This window comes from Pseudochaenichthys georgianus, chromosome 5 (assembly GCF_902827115.2).
Source record: "Pseudochaenichthys georgianus chromosome 5, fPseGeo1.2, whole genome shotgun sequence".
NCBI lineage: Eukaryota > Metazoa > Chordata > Actinopteri > Perciformes > Channichthyidae > Pseudochaenichthys > Pseudochaenichthys georgianus.
Genome location: NC_047507.1, coordinates 24,495,843 through 24,515,777, shown reverse-complemented (window position 1 = coordinate 24,515,777; position 19,935 = coordinate 24,495,843). Strand labels below are relative to the sequence as shown.

The 19,935-nt window shown below is 44.1% G+C and overlaps 1 protein-coding gene across 12 annotated transcripts in view; it reads right to left on the bottom strand.

Annotated features, from left to right (window-relative positions):
- The window catches only part of LOC117446295 (R3H domain-containing protein 2), an 81,517-nt gene that overhangs the window by 49,809 nt on the left and 11,773 nt on the right, over window positions 1-19,935 (bottom strand). For all 12 annotated transcript variants that reach the window (XM_071203174.1, XM_034082417.2, XM_034082425.2 and 9 more), the window contains one exon: window positions 18-177. The gene's annotated coding sequence lies outside the window, so the exon portion shown is untranslated. The remainder of the gene's footprint in view (window positions 1-17; window positions 178-19,935) is intronic.

Genomic DNA, 19,935 nt, shown 5'->3' with positions numbered 1-19,935 from the left:
AAGGCAGCAATATTTACAGCGATCAGGTGAACTGAAGAGGCAGCAGCTAGCCAGTCAGGCAAGGGGGAGGGGCACACCAACAGGCCAGCCACCACCTCAGCGTCCTCCGGGGTGCCTCTCTCTTTTCTCTCCCTCCGGCTCAGTGCAGCAGCATGGTCTGTCCTCCAGTCAGGAGCCCTGGACAACAAGAACAGAAGAGGAAGACACGAATGACGTCATGTTTCACACACCGAGTGACTCATCGCTGCTGCTGCTGCTGCTGCTGCTTCTAGCAGGGAGGGGGACAAAGCAGCAGAAAGCTCAGAGCACACAGGGCTGCAGATCTCTAGAGCGTGGGCAACAATCTTTATGAATGGAAAATGGGTGTTTTCTGAGAGAGAACTATTTCAAAATGGGTTTCTTCCCCAGAATTTAAATTAGCAGCAAAACTTAGAAGATGATAGTACATTCTTCTGACCAGCTTTGGTTGAACATAAAACATAAACACTCAACTATTCCCTTTCAAACCCTCATTCTCCTTTATTGTGCAGCTGCAAGCTCATTTTATTCAAACTTCCAATCAAAAAACCCTTTTGTAGCATATCCTATTCATTAATAGTATTCTCTATTTTCCATCCTGTCATTTTCATCATTAAACCCATTTTTCAAAGATGGAAAAAGATAAGACGGAACTGCAAGCAGCTTTGGGGTAAATTCTTGCCATGAAGCTGTTACTAAGATGCCTTAGGCAGTACAGTACACAAACACGGATGAAAAGCAATCCATATGGCCTACAAGCCTACATCATCTGGTATCACAGGGCCAACCGCTGCATATGCGCACATGCATGCGATAGTGTGATGAAGCACAAGTGAATACAAAGGCATCAGAGGCTTGATTGTTGGATTGAATGCATGCAGCACGGATGAGCGCCATTCATGCATGTCCCTGCCTGTACTGCTGTGCTGCCAGATAGATGAGATGAGTGAACAAACTGGGCAGGGATTCCCAGTGTGGGGAGACCCAGGCAATGCAACAGCAAGGGCGTCATCGGCAGCAGCATCAGCATTACAACACATCACTGACCAGGACACCCACATGCCCCAACCTCGCTCTGCTTATATAAGCCAGCAATACAGCATCACAGAATACAGCCAAACTATGCACTGACAGTGTCTTTGAAAAAAAATCTCCTTTTGCTAGCTTATACATATAAAGTAGGGCTGTGCAATTAATCATATTTTAATCGCGATTACGATTATGGCTTGCGACGATTATGAAAACAGCATAATTGACAAAATACGATTATTTTGCTGGGTGCGCTTTCGCCCCTCCCTAAAAACCCACTCGGCCACGTGGGAGTGACATTTGTTGTGAGTGTTCAGCGCGAGCGAAGATGTCAGAACAAGAGCAGCAACTCGTTAAAAAGAAGGGTACAACTATTTCCACTATTTGCTTTGTACTTTGTCATTACATTTCACATCGCTAAAGATATGTGCCCAGTTAGCACTGTTAGCAACCAGGGCTTTAAGCAACTTGTCAACACGTTGGTCAAGCGTTACGCTTGCCGTGGGGAAGTTGAGAGAGATGTGGCTTCAGCTGACTACTTTGCTACCACAACAGACCTATGGTATAGCCGAGGGGTGCCCAACCAGTCGATCGAGAGATGTGTCTAAAAATAGAACAACAATATTCTGTTTTATCATTAATGTCCTGTAACATAATCTTCCTGTGCCAGAATAATGCACTTGAACGCATCAAAGCTTTGTGATTGGCCGGCGTCACCCCATGTGTCGGGGCGTGGCTGAGGGTCTTCAGTACTGGTGGCAATATTGTCACCTGCCTGCGCTCATCTCTGAAACCAGACTATGTAAACAGGCTGGTGTTTCTTGCAAAAAATCTTTAAGAGATGACATGAGCAGCCTTACCAGCATTTGCCATGGTGGCCTAAACATTTTTATTTGGTCTTAAATTGTAGTTCAACATTTATTTCCTGTTACTTCTGGACCATGACGGTTGGCCAGCCTTCAACGTTTAACTGAGTGGAATATGTTGAATATGTTTTACAAAAATGTTGGCTATATGTTAAGGAGTTTTCAGTAGGTTGTGACAGTGCACTGCATCATATTTGATTTAATTTATTTTTGGTCTAATTTATTTTTATTTATCATATTAATAATGTATGTTTAGTATGGTTTTGGAAGTGCGCTCCAACATATTTGTTGATCTTGTTTATTGGTAAAATATGATTTGTTTTAAAGTTCAATAACTGGTCAATGAATAATCGTCAAAATAATCGTGATATCAATTATTGACCCAAATAATCGTGATTATGATTTTTGCCATAATCGCACAGCCCTAATATAAAGTGTGTTTTTGCACAACAAGAATGAATGGTTTTGTTTTAGAAAGAGTGTGTGTCAATCGCATTGCTGAGCGGACCAATGGCATAGCAATGGCAGGGAGCGGCTGCAGTACAATTTGTGAATCAGAGCCAGAAATGGGGTGCTTATGAATAAACCAGATTCACCCATTCTCTCCTCCTCCACCCATGCCTCTCTTATGTTTCCTCAGTTCTCTCCTCAACACTCCCTCCCGCTTCCCTCACCACACACACACACAAACCAGCCTACAGTGTTGCCAAGGAGATGGGAACGTCATACTCAACTGCTGCCATTTGTGTTGAGCGAGTAGCAGGGCGAAGAATGATATTAAAAATAAATATGTGGACTGCAGTGTGCACATACTGAGAGGGATGCAGGAAGAACAAGGCAGGATGCAAAAAATAAATGATTCCAGGTAATGCTTTTGCTGCAGTTAAGATGTCTAAGAATCAGGACAATTCTAAGTATGTGATACAAACAACAATGAGGAATTGCAGTCATTCAGGTCATTAGAAATCATAGCAGCCTGTTGTGTCCCAGCTCAGTCAGTGTGTCGATGGGCCTGATGTTGGCATCTCTCTGCCAACTGCCATCATCATGACATGAGGTTGCAGACATGCAGAAGGGGAGCTGATTCACACAGGATTCTGGCCGGTTACGTCATAACTAAAAGGGGTTATCATGTTGGTCTTATAAAACCACATTAACATGCTGGCTGGTGTTATAGAGCAGGATGCTTTGATCAAGCAAGTTGATAACCGCTTTAAATGTACTACTTGGCCAGTTCACAAACAACAAAGGAACATGATTTATTTGTGTTAATGACCATTTTTAGAAACACCCAAACTTGTATTACACAATTCTTGACCTAAAGAGTAATACTAAATCAGTATGGAACCTTGTCAGGACTGCCTGTACAAGTTTCCCTCCTGTGAAAGCGACTACAAATATTTATCAGTACAAAAATAAAAAACAGCTTCCTACAAAATGACAGGGGAAACTTTCCCCATCAACCTCATTACACTCACACGGGTAAGCACATAGATGGTCGACATACAACACCCACAAAATAATCATCATCAGCTGTTGTAGTGTAGTGCAGGGCACGCTGACCCACCGCACACTCAATACCAAACCTCTCAGCCTCTTACATGGACCCTGATGACAGGCAACCAGTTGAGACACTTGGGGCTCTGCCCTGCCACTGTGTCCGGTTACCACACCAAAGACTGCCAGCGGAGTGTGAAGCAGTGAAAGACATCGAGCAAACTATCTGTCTGGTCACCACTGTGAGTATGTGTGTGTGGGTTAAGGTGCAGAGAATGTAAATCCCCACTTCAGATAGTAGGCTAGCCGCTAGGGATGGGCATTTGAAAGCAAATGTATATTCAAATATTCGACCCCCAAAAAAACGGTTAACCTCTTAACCGAAATGTACATATCCTATAAAAAAAATTGAAAATGTGGGAAAATGTTTTACAAAAAAAATATATATATTTTTAATTTTGAAAGATAAATAAATACATGTTCAAATAAGTATAGAAACCAAGTCGAATTTGTCAAATGTATTGAACTGGTGATCACAGTTTGAACAGCTTACAGCTATAGGCCTACAGCTTTCATGCTTAAAACATAACTTGTTTTTAAATGAAAGAGGGATCATACACGAACAACATAACCGGTTAGTTAGGGTAACGTAACCCTATTACAACAGAGATCAACAACCTATAACAGGGCTATGCACAGAATGTAGCTATTCAATACTCATTCTTGTTTAAGAATATGAGCATGTCTACTCAGGGGAGAGGCGGTTGCGGAGGCGATTCACAATCAGGCCAGCTGTAGAGAAGACCCTCTCAGCTGGAATTTGGGCATAAGATGAGGTTTGAGTCTGTGTGTAGGGAGGGGCAGCAGCCATATCATTGGCTAGAACTAGCTAGATCTGATGGATTTGGACATAAACGCGAATGAAGTATAACCGGACGCGAGAGAGAGAGAGATCAGCACCTGCAGCTCTGCCCGCTGTGAGGGACCGGTGAGCGGAGCAAAACACACCTTTAGACCTAACACACTTAGCTACGGCACTGTCGTATACATTGAATTATTTCATTTGATAATATGTAATCAATGTAGGCACCCTTCCCAAATTTTAAATATTCATAACTCATATTCGAATACCTGAATAATTTTGAATATTCAAATATTCGATTAATCGTTCCCATCCCTACTAGCCGCCTCAACATTCAAGCTGGGTCAGGGTCTCTGCAATAAGTAGCAGCAGGGCAAGCCAGAGAAATGAGAGGAATTCCACTGCATGGTAGTAAAGGAAGTAAAGAGCTGGTTAAACTGATCACATAACAAAGTCTTGTTCACGATACAGGTTGAGAAAAAAGCCACTGCTTGCTACAGTTGCCAAAAATACCAATATGAATTCATTTGTGGTTTTAACAACACGCTCAAAGTTAATCTACACTGTTGTGCCGTTAACAATTACGTTATTTCATTCCTAAATAATAATACCAAAAAAAAGTGATAATTTGCACTTCTTTAACTTTTTAATAGAAAATGTAAATGTTTTTATATAACCCTGTTATACTTTAATTGTCCAGGGAAATTATAAGAGGATACCTTTGACTCTGGGAACTTATAATAAGCTTTGGGGTTTTTATACTTACATTTTCTACATTAATATATTCATTGACCAATTCTCATCCACTTAAACTGGCACAATGTAAGGAAAAACAACATGGAGGAAAATCTCCCTACAAAAAAGGAACAGTATGAGATTATTTTGCTAATAATTGTGCAATACAGTAAATGACAGTATAGCCAGTAAAGACTGACTGATAAAAGTGTGTTTATCTGCTATTTCTGGTTAATGACAGCCAGAGTGTAAGTGAACAAAGAATGAGCAATTCCTACAGATGTGTGGATGATGATTGCGAGCTACTACTATTACCAGTTATAACTTTCATTCATTGCAGGATTTCCAATTTCATAATGGAGAAGCCTGCGTAGCAGACGTGCCTCTCCATTTTCGCTGCACAAGCTGAATGGAAGAGGAAGGTGAATGGAAGCGCAGAGCGAGCACGTACAAACCCACAGACAGCAGTGGGAGAGACACACACAGGCAGTCCGACCCAATTCGGCACCTCGCTTTTCTGTTTGACGTCAGAGAGAACCCATTTCACAAAATGCAGCAAGGTTGTGTCTTCGCGGAGTGGAGGCTGATGTGTGTGTAGCAATGGCAGGGTTTGTGCAAGCTCAGTGCCTGCACATATTATATATCAGCAGCGCTCGCAGTGTGTGCGTACCACTGTCTGTCTCTGTCAGAGAGGATTCCCCTTTGCATTGGTTGCACAATTGTACACAAGGAGGGAGGGGTGGGGGGCTTGCAGAGCACTGGGGACTTTAGAAGAACTGTCCAGGCACTTTCACAACAAAACTGTTCAAATATTAATACACGTAGACAATTAAAGGATACTGTATATATGTTCTGTTGTGAGCTATATACAAGTTGTAAGGTGTCTGAATCGTTGAGAGGAAACGTATTTGATGACGGCAGCAAAGATATGGAGAAAAAACATCCTGAAGGGTGGACACAAGACAAAAAGACGAGGGGGACATGAACAGTGAAATGCAGTGGAAGACAGGATTTCTCTTCTTCCATATTTGTCTCTCTCTGTCCTTCTCCTTGCCTCCCCCTCTCAATGCTAGAGGATACCCCTTCCTGCCTTCCACAACAACCCCTCCCATCAATTCTCTCTCTCTAGTATCCACCCACTTCCAAGTGTTAGCTCTCTGTCTCTTTTAATGTGTCTTCTTAAATTGTCAGGCCTACTGCTGACGCCATCCTCCTCCACTCAGCCAACCCACTCAGTCCTGTGGGACGAGCTATGACTCATTCTCTCCCTCCCCTCCCTTCCTAGTTACCTACCTACCTTTCTGTAGCTCTCTTGAAGTCTCTTTGGCTCTAGTTATAACCTATGAATAGTTTTCTCCTGCATGAGGGGGGAACTGCAGAAAGTGTATTAACCCTCTGAGACCCACGGGGCCGTATACGATCCCAAAGATCACGTTGTGTTCAAAGCGTCATAACTTCTCAGCTGTTTCAGCCAGAGACATGCCGTGTTTTTCCTCTTCAACTACAGAAACGGCACTAAACAACTCTATTCAGTTTTTCATTGAGAGGCGTTTACTTATTTCGGTGAAATGAATGCATAAAGTTGTATATGCTGCGGATGGTCTCACCTTGATTCTGGCGCATCGCTCATCATTTATAGATCTATTCTCATCCACCATCTTTGTTTCTGACGTAAAGAGTGAAAGAGTCACGTTTCTGAATCGGACACTCTGAGTGGATGCAGTCACAGCCAATCGGAGTCTGATTCAGAGGGTTGCCTGTCTGTTCTGATGTTATGTTTACTGAAATGAGAGCCGGTATAATTCCACGCGCGAAATAAATAAATAAAAGTTGGAATACGTTCTTTTAGTGTTTTGAAAGTAAACAAGGACGGCAAAGACGTTTACTACAGCTGAGGCTTTGGAGCAGATTTTTCAAGGGGACAATGTTGATGAAAATTCAGACGAATCTGCTCAGCATGCCATGTGTGATTGAGGACATGTTATATCATGTGTACTCTTCAAAATTGGCAGGACAGAAAATGACAATTCTTCGCAAAAAAACGCCCATGGACACTGCCCAAAAGAATGGGCATAACTATTGAACAGAATACGTTAGAATCTTCTAATCAGTTATGATACAATGATAATAAATGTGTGCAATTTTCTGTGTTGAATGTTTCTTTCAATGTTATGGTTAGCAGTTCTTTTTAATGAAATAAGTAAAACATTCAAGCTCCGTTTTTTATTTATTTTTTATTTATGGGCAAATATCCCCTATTATAGTGTATATAAGTCTCTAATGAGTGACACATATCATTAGCTGAGGTTGTGTTGATTTCTGGGATGTGTAAAACTTGATTTTACTGCAAAGAAATGACAATTTATTAGGCAAAACACAAAAATATACAAAAACAGAAATGTCCTATGTGGGTCTCAGAGGGTTAAGAAAGAAAGGATACAAATAGTGAGAAAGAAGAAAGTGATGGAGAGAGGTGAAGAGGTGTTGATCAAGTGAACCAGTCTTCCTCCTGCATAATGAATGCATGCCAGTAGAGAGAGGGGGGGATCCTGATCTTGCATGAATTAATGACGACTGAAGAGAAAAGTGTGAGTGAAGGAGAGAAGTTTGGAATTCCTCAAAATTAAAGAAGTAGGTAAGAATTATGAAACCAAACCAATCCAATGTGTGAACAAACACGAAATGAAGGAAAAAAAGGACTCGCAATGCAGAAATGTTGTTCAAATAAATGTGTCTAATGCCAGAGCTAAAATAAACATTGGGTTTGTATCAAATTAAAATGTTATACCATTATATTCAACTTTTTCTTAAGATTGATAAAACATTATTGTGAAACTGTGAAATGCATACAACCACGCACAACAGAACATACCCACTAGTATCAATGAGGGAATCTAAACCTTAAGCAACATTGAATCTAAGCATCTAGACAAATGGGAATTCCCTGTTTATTAACGCAGTTCTATTTTTGTGCAATCAATGGCCAACTAATTCGTCCAATACTGAGCCTAGAAGGCATCTTCTCATCAGTGTCTGTCAAGAGGAAGCCCTGATGGAGCGCGTCAATAACATCACCGGAGCACATTACACAGTTCACAAAGCAAAACTGATACTGCCGTAGTCGTTTTAAGATTAAATAAAGCCTTAAAATTCTAAATTAACATCCTGATATCCAAACAACTAGCATGAGTCAGGAAAATGTGTTGTTACATGAAGTTCATTGATAACATTTACGACAATGTTCCTGGTAAAACACAGAATTTGGGAAATATAAAATGAAATCTGGGAGAAGAAAATGGATTATTTAGAGCCCTGCACCTTATTTGATCGAAGGGCAAGCTTACAATTCAATCATCACATAAGTAAAATGACACTTCACTACTGTGGTCATGCTACAACATTTCTAGGAGAAACATTCAGCCGACATAAGAGTTCTCATTCATAACACTCCGTTCGATGTCTCACTATGGATGCGCCTCATCGCGGAGCAAACAGAAGCATCAATCTCATTACGCCAATCCTGATTGGCTGGTGATCTTGACGTCAACGTCAGGGGAAATCACCCCCTATAAGTAGCCTGCGCCACGACGCATGCGTCATTCAAACACCTCTTCTCGCTTCAGAGCACATCTCTAATGGTAGCCGGGCTAGCTTAACAGTCCACAGACTGAACCAAAAGCAAATTTTCGGTCGACGGGCGTTAGCCGGCTACCCTATTCTCTCACAGAGGAGTATTGTACTAACACACCAATTAGTATTATAATCAACCTCGCCATTCTTCCTCAGCAATTAAGGTAAGGTTTTGATTGTTCAAGCTAGCAACACACCTGCTGCTAGCTTGTTTTTTCCCTCACTGCCGACACCACGGTAGCGAGGACGGATTTTTTACTTTTTTCTTCCACGAAGGAGAAAAAGGATTAAAAGGATTAAAAGGATATTACCACACCAGGTAATATTCTTTGAGAAAAAAGACCCACACCGTCCTTTTTCTACGGATTAAAGACAGGTTGGGAACTATTTTTTCTCTCGACGTACCCGTTACGAGCGGGTCCTCTTCACGCCACGCAGCGTATAAGATGGATGCCTCTCTCCCTCACACCAGAGGAGTCAGGAACTCGGAGGCTCGGCTCTGCGGCTGCGGGTTGAAAGTGTCAGGCACAGACTCACACTAGATCTGTTCGTCCTGCCTCGGGCTGGAACACGCCCAGGAGGCCATTGACAACTCCGGCTCGTGCGGGCATTGTGCCCGCTTCACCATGAAGAGCCTCCGCCGAAGGTTAGCACAACAAGCTAGCCTGTCGTGACAGGACCCCCTCATGTCCACTGGTTTGCCGGCTGGCAATCAAGACACGGGGGCGTCCGCTGTAGAGATGGAGCCCCTCACTGGGTCGGTCTGGGGCTCATCGACAGCGGCAGCCGCAGAACCGGAATCCCGCGCCATATCAGGCCGAGACCCGGTGGCGGCAAGAGACGCGGGAACGGGGCCCCACGCTTTACCAAGCTGGGGCTCCCGGCTGGACCTCACCATGGTTTCACCTGCAGAAGATGTCCTAGAGTTAGACTACATGGAGGACGAAGAGGATACCTCTGAGTTCCTCCTGTCTGACTCGGATGAGCAGGAAGACGACATCTTCATGTCATCGGCTCAGGCTGCAAAGCCGGGAGCGATGGCTGCTCTCCCGGGCGATAACACACCAGCTTCGCCCTGTCTAAGCATGGACCTGCAGGCTGTGTGTCAGCGCACTGCGTCCAGGCTAGACATCCCATGGCCCGAAATGGCCAAGGAGACCTTCAAGTCCCGCTACGAGGGGAAACATTTTCCCCAAACAACGAGGACGAAGAGGCAGCTCCTTCCGGTCTTCCCGGAGATGTTGGATGAGGTGTCGGTCTCGTGGAGAGACCGGCCCTTTAGCAACAAGGCCCCAATCCAGGGTGCCTCCTCCCTTGACTGTGACTGTATGGAGAGGCTCGGCCTGCTCCGCATACTGCCTATGGAACCGCTGGTGGCAGCCCACCTCCTACCGAGGATGGGCCCGTCACCAAGCAGGAACCCCACGCTGCCAGCAAAAACGGACCGATTCCAGTCGACCATGACTGAACGGGCCTACAGAGCCGCAGCATTGTCCGCCAGGGCTCTGAACGTTTCCTCGATGCTAACCGCGTACCAAGCGGAGCTCTGTGAGGATCTGTCGAGCAATCCTGGACCGGCCACTCTGGACGAGATAGCCGCGGTCACAGACATTTGTCTCTGTGTCCAACGCTGCGCCGTCCAGGCCACGGGCAAGGTAATGGGGATCATGGTGGTGCAGGAAAGAGCTAGATGGCTCAACCTCACCAACCTCCCAGACCGGGAAAAGGAAGATGTGCTGGATATGCCCATCGTTCCCGAGGGGATTTCCGGCTCCGCTCTCGCTTCCATGCAGAGGAAGTGCGAGTCGAAAAAGAAGGAAGACGAGGCCCTCCACCTCTGTCTCCCTCGAAGGGTCCAGCCGCTGCCTTCGCAACAGCGGCCCTTCGCCCAAGCTGCACCGAACCCTGCTAGGTTTAAAGTACCAGGACAGCAGAGGTCGCAGCCCACCCCGAGTCCCCAGCCCAGGCAGGAGACGAGGGCGAGTTGGCCTAGAAAATCTCCGGTTCCGGCTAGCAGTCGAGGAAGAAGAAGTGAGCGGCCTGACAGCCCCTCCTTCTCCCCTCTGTGACAGAGCTGGAAGTTCTTTCCCCGGCTCTAAACGTGTCCCCGCTGCAGTGTGAGAAAAAGTTTTTAGAGAGTACTTGTCCATGGACAAGTGAGTTTGGCAATTTACTTGTACGAATACATTTTTCACTTGTCCAGAATGGACACAAATTGGGGCCACTGGAATCTTCTTCTTCGTCATCGTATTTTACATTTTCCTACGGTTTTTATGACACCGCTAACGTAAGTGAACGGTAAGATTTCACTGCATCACACATAGGGTTGGGTATCGTTTGGATTTTAACGATTCCGGTTCTGCTTTTCGATTCCGGTTATTTTTGGTTCTCGATCCGGTTCTTTGAGAGGGTAAATAAGTCCCATGACAAACTGGGAGAAAAATATATTTATGAAAACATTAAGTCAAATCTGTATACCTATTTACAAATCCCTTCATACTGTTTAATTTCTTACGGTTATTGAATACAATTATATAAAAATAATCTCTGCATTGTTTAGTTAGTTCCAAGTGGTGCAGTTTGAGAATGTACAATTGGCCCAGTGTCCTCTGATGTTACACTGCAACCTGCCTGTGAGACAGAGTCCAACCACACATGTCCAACACATAGGCCTAATAATAATAATAATAATGACACATTAGATGTATAGCCTATAGGCCTAGCGCTTTTCTACAACTCAAAGACGCTTGCACGCTTACACATGTCCTGCAATACACATGCTGCAGCTGCCCTGCTGCTCACTGTTTGTAAAAGTAAATAAATAGTATTTTCATTTCAATAATGTACTTTCTATACCCTGCTTCATAAACAATACTGACATCCCTGTGCTCCTCCGAGTCTAGGGGTCCGGGGATGTGAGGACAGCGCGAGGACAAAGACAGGGAGGCTGCTTCACTTCATAAAGGAAATGGCGGTCAATATTAACAACACAGGAGCTAAAACGCTTAATAACCTTCATTACATGTTAGAGAAAGAACATAAGAAAGGTTGACAAAGATGAGGCTGTTAAACGGGCAGCAGATCCACTGTGTGTAGAAAGAGAGAGAGAGAGAGAGAGAGAGAGAGAGAGAGAGAGAGAGAGAGAGAGAGAGAGAGAGAGAGAGAGAGAGAGAGAGAGAGAGAGAGAGAGAGACGCTGAGCTGCGCCGCGATCAGCTGATACGGAGCATAGAGAGAGAGCTGCAGTCCGCGGGGCTCGGCCTCGCCTCCTGTCCTCACAACTCTTATTAACCCCGGTACCGGACAATTGTTATTTCATTTCATTTCATTTCAAACCTTTATTTAACCAGATTGGTCCCATTGAGATCATAGATCTCTTTTTCAAGGGAGACCTGCAAAATGTGTTCCTACTCGGAACCGAGTTTTGCTTCCCAACACTGCCACTGTGCTACACTTCCCACCCCGCTCTGCCCCGCCCCCGTCTAACTGTACAGAAAGCGGTGAGATGCATTTCCTTAGGAATTGACAAGCAGAACAGAAACTAACACTTCTAAACGAACAATGGCGGACACGTACAATTTGCGAATGAGTTCTGCCTTTTGTAAACTGAATGTATCAATAATTTGCCGAAAAACGTCACTTGTCCGCCGGACAAGTCAATTGAAAGATCTACTTGTCCGATATTGTAAATAGCACGTCCCGGACGGTGGGACGTGTACTTTTTCGCACACTGCGCTGCCTCGAGAGATGCCTCAACATCATCCTCAAGTCCGCATAAAACACATGTCACATCTTTGTTGTTTAAATAAACAATTTTCCGCTAACGCATCCAGGCTTCGGCCAAGGGCGCAGCTCAAAAAAATGAAAAGAAAAACAATAAACAGTCCGTTAACTATAAATCCCCTTCTGAGAGCAGCTACGGCCTCTCTCAAAAGGCGGATAATAAACGGGTCTGTGAAGGCACCACCGCCATGCGCATGCGCAGTGCCGGTTGGGGCTTTAAGGGCACTACCGTCACGCACATGCGCAGTGCTGGCTGGGGTCGTGAAGGCTCCACCGTCACGCGCATGCACAGTGCCGGCTAGAGCTGTAAAGGACAGCCCGCCAATTCTTCCCCTCTTGAGAGCAGCTACGGCATCTCTCAAGAGGCGGATTATTGACGGGTCCGTGAAGCCACCGCCACGCGCATGCACAGTGCCGGCTGGGGCTTTAAGGGCACCACCGCCACACACATGCGCAGTGCCGGCTGGGGTCGTGAAGGCTCCACCGTCACGCGCATGCGCAGTGCCGGCTAGAGCTGTAAAGGCACCACCAGCACGTGCAGGCGCAGTGCCGACTGGAGCTGTGAAGGCACCACCGTCACACGCATGCGCAGTGCCGGCTGGAGCTGTAAGGGCACCTCCGTCACGCACATGCGCAGTGCCGGCCAGAGCCGTAAGCGTGACATCTCAACTGGCTCTAAGGAGCATACAGCAGGAGATACTCACGACATCTGCCTGGGCTTCTCAAAACAGTTATAATTTATCTGTTTTCACAAACCCAGAGAGAGTCAACCCATATTCTGGAGAGAGAGGTTCTCTCTCTCTGTTCAAGGGTGTTTCCATCCAAGACATCTGTGCAGCGGCAAGCTGGTCTTCGCCGCTCACTTTTGTCCGCTTTTACAGGCTGGACGTCTCCGCTCCAAGCGTGGCCCGAGCAGTGCTGGGCACCTTGTTGAGTCGGGACTCCACCTGTTAAATTCTGGTTGATCGGTGATCTTCGAGATAAGCTCGTCTGGCAATACGGGAGCTACAATATCCCATAGTGAGACATCGAACGGAGTGTTATGAATGAGAACTATAGGTTACTTACGTAACCCCAGTACTCAGAGTAACATGAAGTGAGATGTCTCACCAGACGGCCCTCCTTGCTATGGTGAAGCGAGAAGAGGTGCTTATTTTGAATGACGCATGTAGGGGTGGGCGATATGACGATATATATCGTCGTGACGATATTAGGTCTCCACGATATGCTTTTTCAGAGATATCGTCCTATCGTGATAAAAAAATAAATAAATAAAATAATATTTGAAAAAAAAAAAATAGCGGGAGGGGAAGAGGCTCTCCGTGCGCGGCGCAGGGGGCTATGACAGCGGACGGAGAGCCTCTTCCCCTCCCGCTCCCCCAGCCTCACCTACTGATTTTAATTTCACCATATATCAAGCCCGATCGATTTCACAATGTCAGCGCACCTCTGCTTGCGTTCAGTCCGAGTTGTTTGACACGCTCCCAAAGTCCCCGCCCCCTTTCTTTGCAGCGAGCAACCATAGGGCAGGCATTTCATAAAGGGGCTCCTTATGAAAAGACTAGCAAACGGTGGAAAGACATAACTGACGCTGTGGCGTTTTATGTTTTTCCCTTCAGTTATGCTAAAGTCTTTTATTACACTTCAAGTCTAGTCTAAAGTTTACATTTTAATTATTTGGCACTGACTTTTCCTCATTGATGTTTTATGTTTTACTTAGTTATGTTTTACCCTCCTTTTCATGTTTATTGATGTTCACTGCGGATTCAGGGATTCATTTCTGAAATAAAACCAGCTTGAAATGCTATTTTGGTCTGTTACTCCTTTTTGTTTTAGTGTCTGTTACCTTGTAGGTGCTTGTACTGTTAAGTAACTTGAAAAATAACCATAATAACCGACATGAAAAAATATCGTGATATATATCGTCTATCGTGATACTGCCTGAAAATATCGTGATAACATATTTTTCAATATCGCCCACCCCTAGACGCATGCGTCGTGGCGCAGGCTACTTATAGGGGGTGATTTCCCCTGACGTTGACGTCAAGATCACCAGCCAATCAGGATTGGCGTAATGAGATGATGCTTCTGTTTGCTCCGCGATGAGGCGCATCCATAGTGAGACATCTCACTTCATGTTACTCTGAGTTCTGGGGTTACGTAAGTAACCTATAGTTTTCTATTTGTATCCAATAGACAAAAACGAATTCAGTCTTTATATTAATTATGCTAAATCTTTCTTTTGTTTTGGGATGCAATAATACTAGAGAATACTACATCCATGTCAAACTTGGAAGACCTGTCCTGTACAAGTTTGTTTTATGTTTGAGTGCAACACCATGCGAGCTTCAGAGCAGACAGTTCACAAGCTGAATGATCTGAAACTGATAGAGCATCAGACTAATGAGAACACTACTAAGGGAAAGACGGTAACCTTTTTAAACAGCTATAACAGTCTGCCTGTGCAAAAGATGGCCACATTTTACATACCTTCTGGCCAGTAAGACACCATTTCCAATTATTTCTTAGCTGTGCAATAAATACATACATCAAAACCAAATGTGGGATTATCTTGTCTTCTCAAGTACAGATGAGTTTTGTGAAAGATTCTGGCAGCTTCACTTGAGAAGCTGATATTAAATGAATTACCGTGTCAGCTCCTGCCCTCATTATAAACCTTGTAATTGATCAGCTTCTTTTACTGTGAAAAGGAGGAAGCAATGAAAGAGATGGGGAGAGAGAGGAGAGGGAAGAGAGTAGAGACAAATGGAGGAGCAAGGGGTGGCTAGTGAGACTGGAAGAGGGGAAAAACTTCTCAATGATGAAACAATCTGTGCTGTTAAGCGATTGGACCAGACTTCCACCAATGGGAGGACCAGCTCCATGGCAACAGGCTCTGTCACCAAGAGAAAAGCAGCCATATCCCTCAACACCCCCATATTTCTCTCTCCCTTTCACTCTCACGACCCCCCTCGTTTCCCAAGGCCCGGTGTATTTATCACTGGGTAAACACAAATGAAACGGCACACAGAAACACACAGAAGCATCATGGGTTACTTGAACAAAACAGCTCGATAGCACAGACACAACAAACATGCAACCAAACAGGGCTTGTAGATGTACAAGTACATACAGGCACACAGACTTGATCAGAATTCGAGTCATTCACACACACACACAGCCATTTAAAATGTGCAGATTGGTCGATGACTCCCATCACACACTGACTGCGGACAGTTCTGTTCCACTCCGTCCTGATTAGAGTAGTGACTGACTCAGGTCTGGTGAAGCCGAGACCTTGACCTAAACAGATGGAGCTCAGACACAAGAACAGACCTCCAAAATAAGGAAGTATGTCTCAGATCATAGTACAAGTAACTACCTTTCTCTTGAAGATATGCGCAGGTAAAGTCTGCATGAGAGTATCACAAAGTACAGACACAGCTTTACAAAGGAGCTGAACATTTTCAGCACGCCAATTTTAACGTGTGAGGTTAAGCCTTAAACTATACTGGAAGGATACCAATATTTGACTGCACCCTAACCAATGTGACCTGCTGCAGCAATGCATGCTGAGAGGCGAAGTCTCTGAGGAAACTGTGACGCATGCTCAAGTGTACTATAACCTTTGTTGGCGAGAGCAAAACAGACAAATACTGTAAGGCAGCCTGCGCAGGTCTGTGTTCAGTGTAACTATTTAACATGCGACTATAACTACTTGTCAACATAATGACAGAGAAAATGATGCAATACATTTGCAATAGGGTTCTTCAGCAATTGGAAGAAAATATGGACTATCAGGGATTAGCTGAGAGAATATCACCGGGAAGAGTGGACAAATAACACCTCCGAGTAGTATAATCACAAATTCCTATATTTGTTTTATTTATTCCAATATGTATTCGATCACTGGCCATGTGGCTGTTGGGAAAACGGTCACAATCAGAATGAATGTGCTTTTTTTGTAGTGATAATAACAACTCAGACTCACATGAAGTGGGCTGACCCGGAAGATGGAACTATTATTATTTCAGATAGAGCTATTCTCATAGTAGCGTCAAGCCCCTGTTCCGAGTTTTGAATGAATGTCAACTTCAGCAGACCTATGATTCTAGTCTCTTAATGTCCATTTCTATTTCTAAAGGCCTAACTGTTATCTTTTTTTGTCTGTCTCTCTCTTATCAAATATGTATTGTTTTTGGGCTAACCCCATTAACACTCTTAAAAAGCATTTCGCAAGGGGAGCAACATAATCCATGATAATTTTGAACAAAGTCTAGTTTTGTCAAATACATTTTCTTTGCTGGTGTTGAAATAAATGCCACCAAAATTAGCAATCGCTCTTTGTACTCAACATTTCATCCAATCAAATGGGACTGAATTTTCTAGAGCCAATTTTAAATTGAGTCTAACTCCCATTAGATTAAAAGATTACTTTTTGCATCCCTGAGTGGAAATTAGAGTGTGGAAGTGCACTTGTTTGAACAGCATTAAAGGTGGGGTAGGTCATTTTGGAGAAACCAGCTCGAGCGCGCTAGAATTTGAAAATATACACAGCCGGAACAAATCTGCCACTTCCTTACAGAGCCCCTCCTCAAACACACACGAACGCGCAAATGACCAATGAGGGCACGAGACAAGTTTGTGCACAGATGGAAGGCTGACAGGCAGGTCGGCCATCCAGTTATTTTAGCCGGGCCGGCTAAAATAATGAATTTATTGTCAAAGCACTTAAGATATTCATTGCTATCGGGATGTTAAGAGCATTCCATGGAATATAACAAAAAGTGTATCTCAAGCTGGTTTCTCAAACTTACCTACCCCACCTTTAAGGTTTACCATAAAGGTAGATGATCTAATGGTAAAATGATAAGCTATGCGTTAATTTAAAATGAGGGATGTTTTACTGGACTTCCGCGATTGGGTTTCCCTCAGTTACTACCACTTCAGGGGGGGATTGGCAGATGGGGCTTGTCCCCACTATAAGCTAAAGGGTTAAGCCTACGGCATTTTTACACTACATGAATTACCCTATTGGAGGTCTTTGTTCTTACTCACAGCGCTTCAACTCTTTCTTGATTGAAGTCAAAGCATGCTTTATAAGCCCAACACAGTGTTATAACAGAGCAGCTTATATTAATAGTGGTCTAAATAAAGTTTGAATGCCGACTAAGCTACGCTGTGTGCAAAGCCCACAGTCCATTGCCCCACCTTCACTGAAACACAGAAGAGAGAGAAAATTAAATAAATTACTGCAAAAGTATGACAGCAAATGCAGTTAAGATTATCAATGAAAAAATGGTTTCGTTCTTTCAAGGGGCTACAGTCGGGGAAAATCTGTGCAAGTCGTCACGTCTCTGGTTCCTGTAGCAACACAACAACAACAACGCAGCGCCTTGCGTTATTTTCTAATGCTGCACTATTTTTGGTCTAAACACCCCCTAAGAGACTGAGTGGAACTTCTATTGATGATGAAAAAGCTGTAATGATAGTTAATGATAAATAATACACTGGCCAACAGCTGGAAGTGTCCAGAAGGTGACCAATGTCCTATAGGATCCACATAAACACCACCATTTGCTACAGCCATCCTCAATGACAGCTAGCCGACTGGGCTGCAATGTCCGATGTTCCTGGGAAAGGGATGGAGAATCGAGTGCTGCCAGCCAGTCAAACAGCCAGGCAGCCTCCATTGGGCCAGCAGAAAGTGTGCTCTCTTACAATGTGGCTTGTGCACTCCAGAATGACCAACAATGCAGCCATTTAGACCTCCTTCCAGCTAACTAACACACCACGCTCAGTCTGCCACCCAGCATCCCCCTTCAACTGCTCTTCAGTTTATCTCCTCCCTCTTCCGTTCCCCAGGCACCGAGCCAGCTAAATATAGTCCCCTCGGATGGGCCAAAGACCCGCAGGTCAGGGACTGCTAAAGCCCCCCACACCCCAAACAAGAAGTCTCTATTACACGCATCATAGAGGATATTAAAAGCAAAAACAGCAATGGCCAATAAGTAACTGAGCTCGGACAAATACAACATGGCCTCTGTCCTTTTTGCATTATACCAGGCAACGGGCAACTGTAATTCCAACGATGATGACGCTGGAGAAAAAAGGGGCAAGATGACTGCCACTGCTGTTGGCTGTAGGAGCTATGAACACAACATGACATACATACTGTAGAGACTGTTTGATAGACGTGTGAGATCACCGCAGTAGGCCGATTACTTTATTTGAATATATCTATGCAGCCCCTTATCAAGCAGACACCATTGTACCTGTTTTAGAACAGCATCAGCAAAAACAATGCTTCCAACAATGCAAATTAATGCCTGCGAATTACAGTCTTGACTCATTCACTTGAAATGTGTTGGCAATCTAAAATAATTTAACAATGCCATCTACTCAATGATGTCATGTGTGAGAGAGTGATGGTGTACGACACTAATAACCCTGCACAGATTATGAGGTAGTGTTAATTAGAGAAACTGCACACGACAGCGAGTCACTAGATCACGTAGCTGACTTGACAGCGGTGGCAGGTCAGCGCCTCGCTGCGCCGTGCCATCTGTTTACCTGTGAAAACCAACCCCTCCCAATACCTCCTGTGTAAGGAGAGCAATTTATCTGTCATTCCAGTTTGTCTAGCTCTCTCTTTTTACGTCAACCTCTCAATCTATATAACAACCATTGAATGACATCAGAAACCACCACTCCTAAACTTGCTCTGGTTAAGTAAAGCATGTTCTCCATCCTCAACGCTTCTATAATTTGCTTATTGATTTATTTTTGTAAACAGCGTTTTCTGTTGGCTCACTGTCACCATGCTTTCTCTCAGTTCTTCCTTCCATTCTCTCTCTTGAAATTCAACAAGTGGTTATGTCTCTATGCCAGTTCCATCTGAGCAAACGGCTGAGATAAGATTGGTCATGTCTAGCATAAAGCAGAAACTAAGGTATAGGTTGTCTACATTTTATTCAAATTTGTATTTTGTTTCAAAAGGTGTACTTAAATGAACTATAAATGACGACAAAGTAGAATGATAAAAGTTAAATGTGGATGTTTCACACTAACTTCTCGACAGTTTAATTTACTTCCGCTCAGCAAACAGTATCTCACACACACGGTTATGAGAAGGGTCAAGAGGATGGAGGTTTCTCAAGCATCCTGTCACCATTGTGTTCACAACAATGAAACAAAAATTGTTAAGATTAAAAAAAAGAAAAAAGGATCCAGATAAAGTGTGAACCTTCTGACTTGAAGACAATTACAGCAGCAGTTACTCTTGGGGTTGCTATTGATTTTTCTCTTCTCTTCCTCTCCCTTTCATACTCCTTCTTTTTTCCCACGCATTTGCAATTAGTATGCGGGAGTGAGGCTGCAGAAGCACCAGCTACCTGGGGAGCAGAGCTCCAGTCACCAGCAAACAAACAACACAGGTGATGGTCATGGTCACTGCCAAGGATGCACAAACTGATAACTTAATGCAAGTTAATATGAACACCATTATATCAGTCAG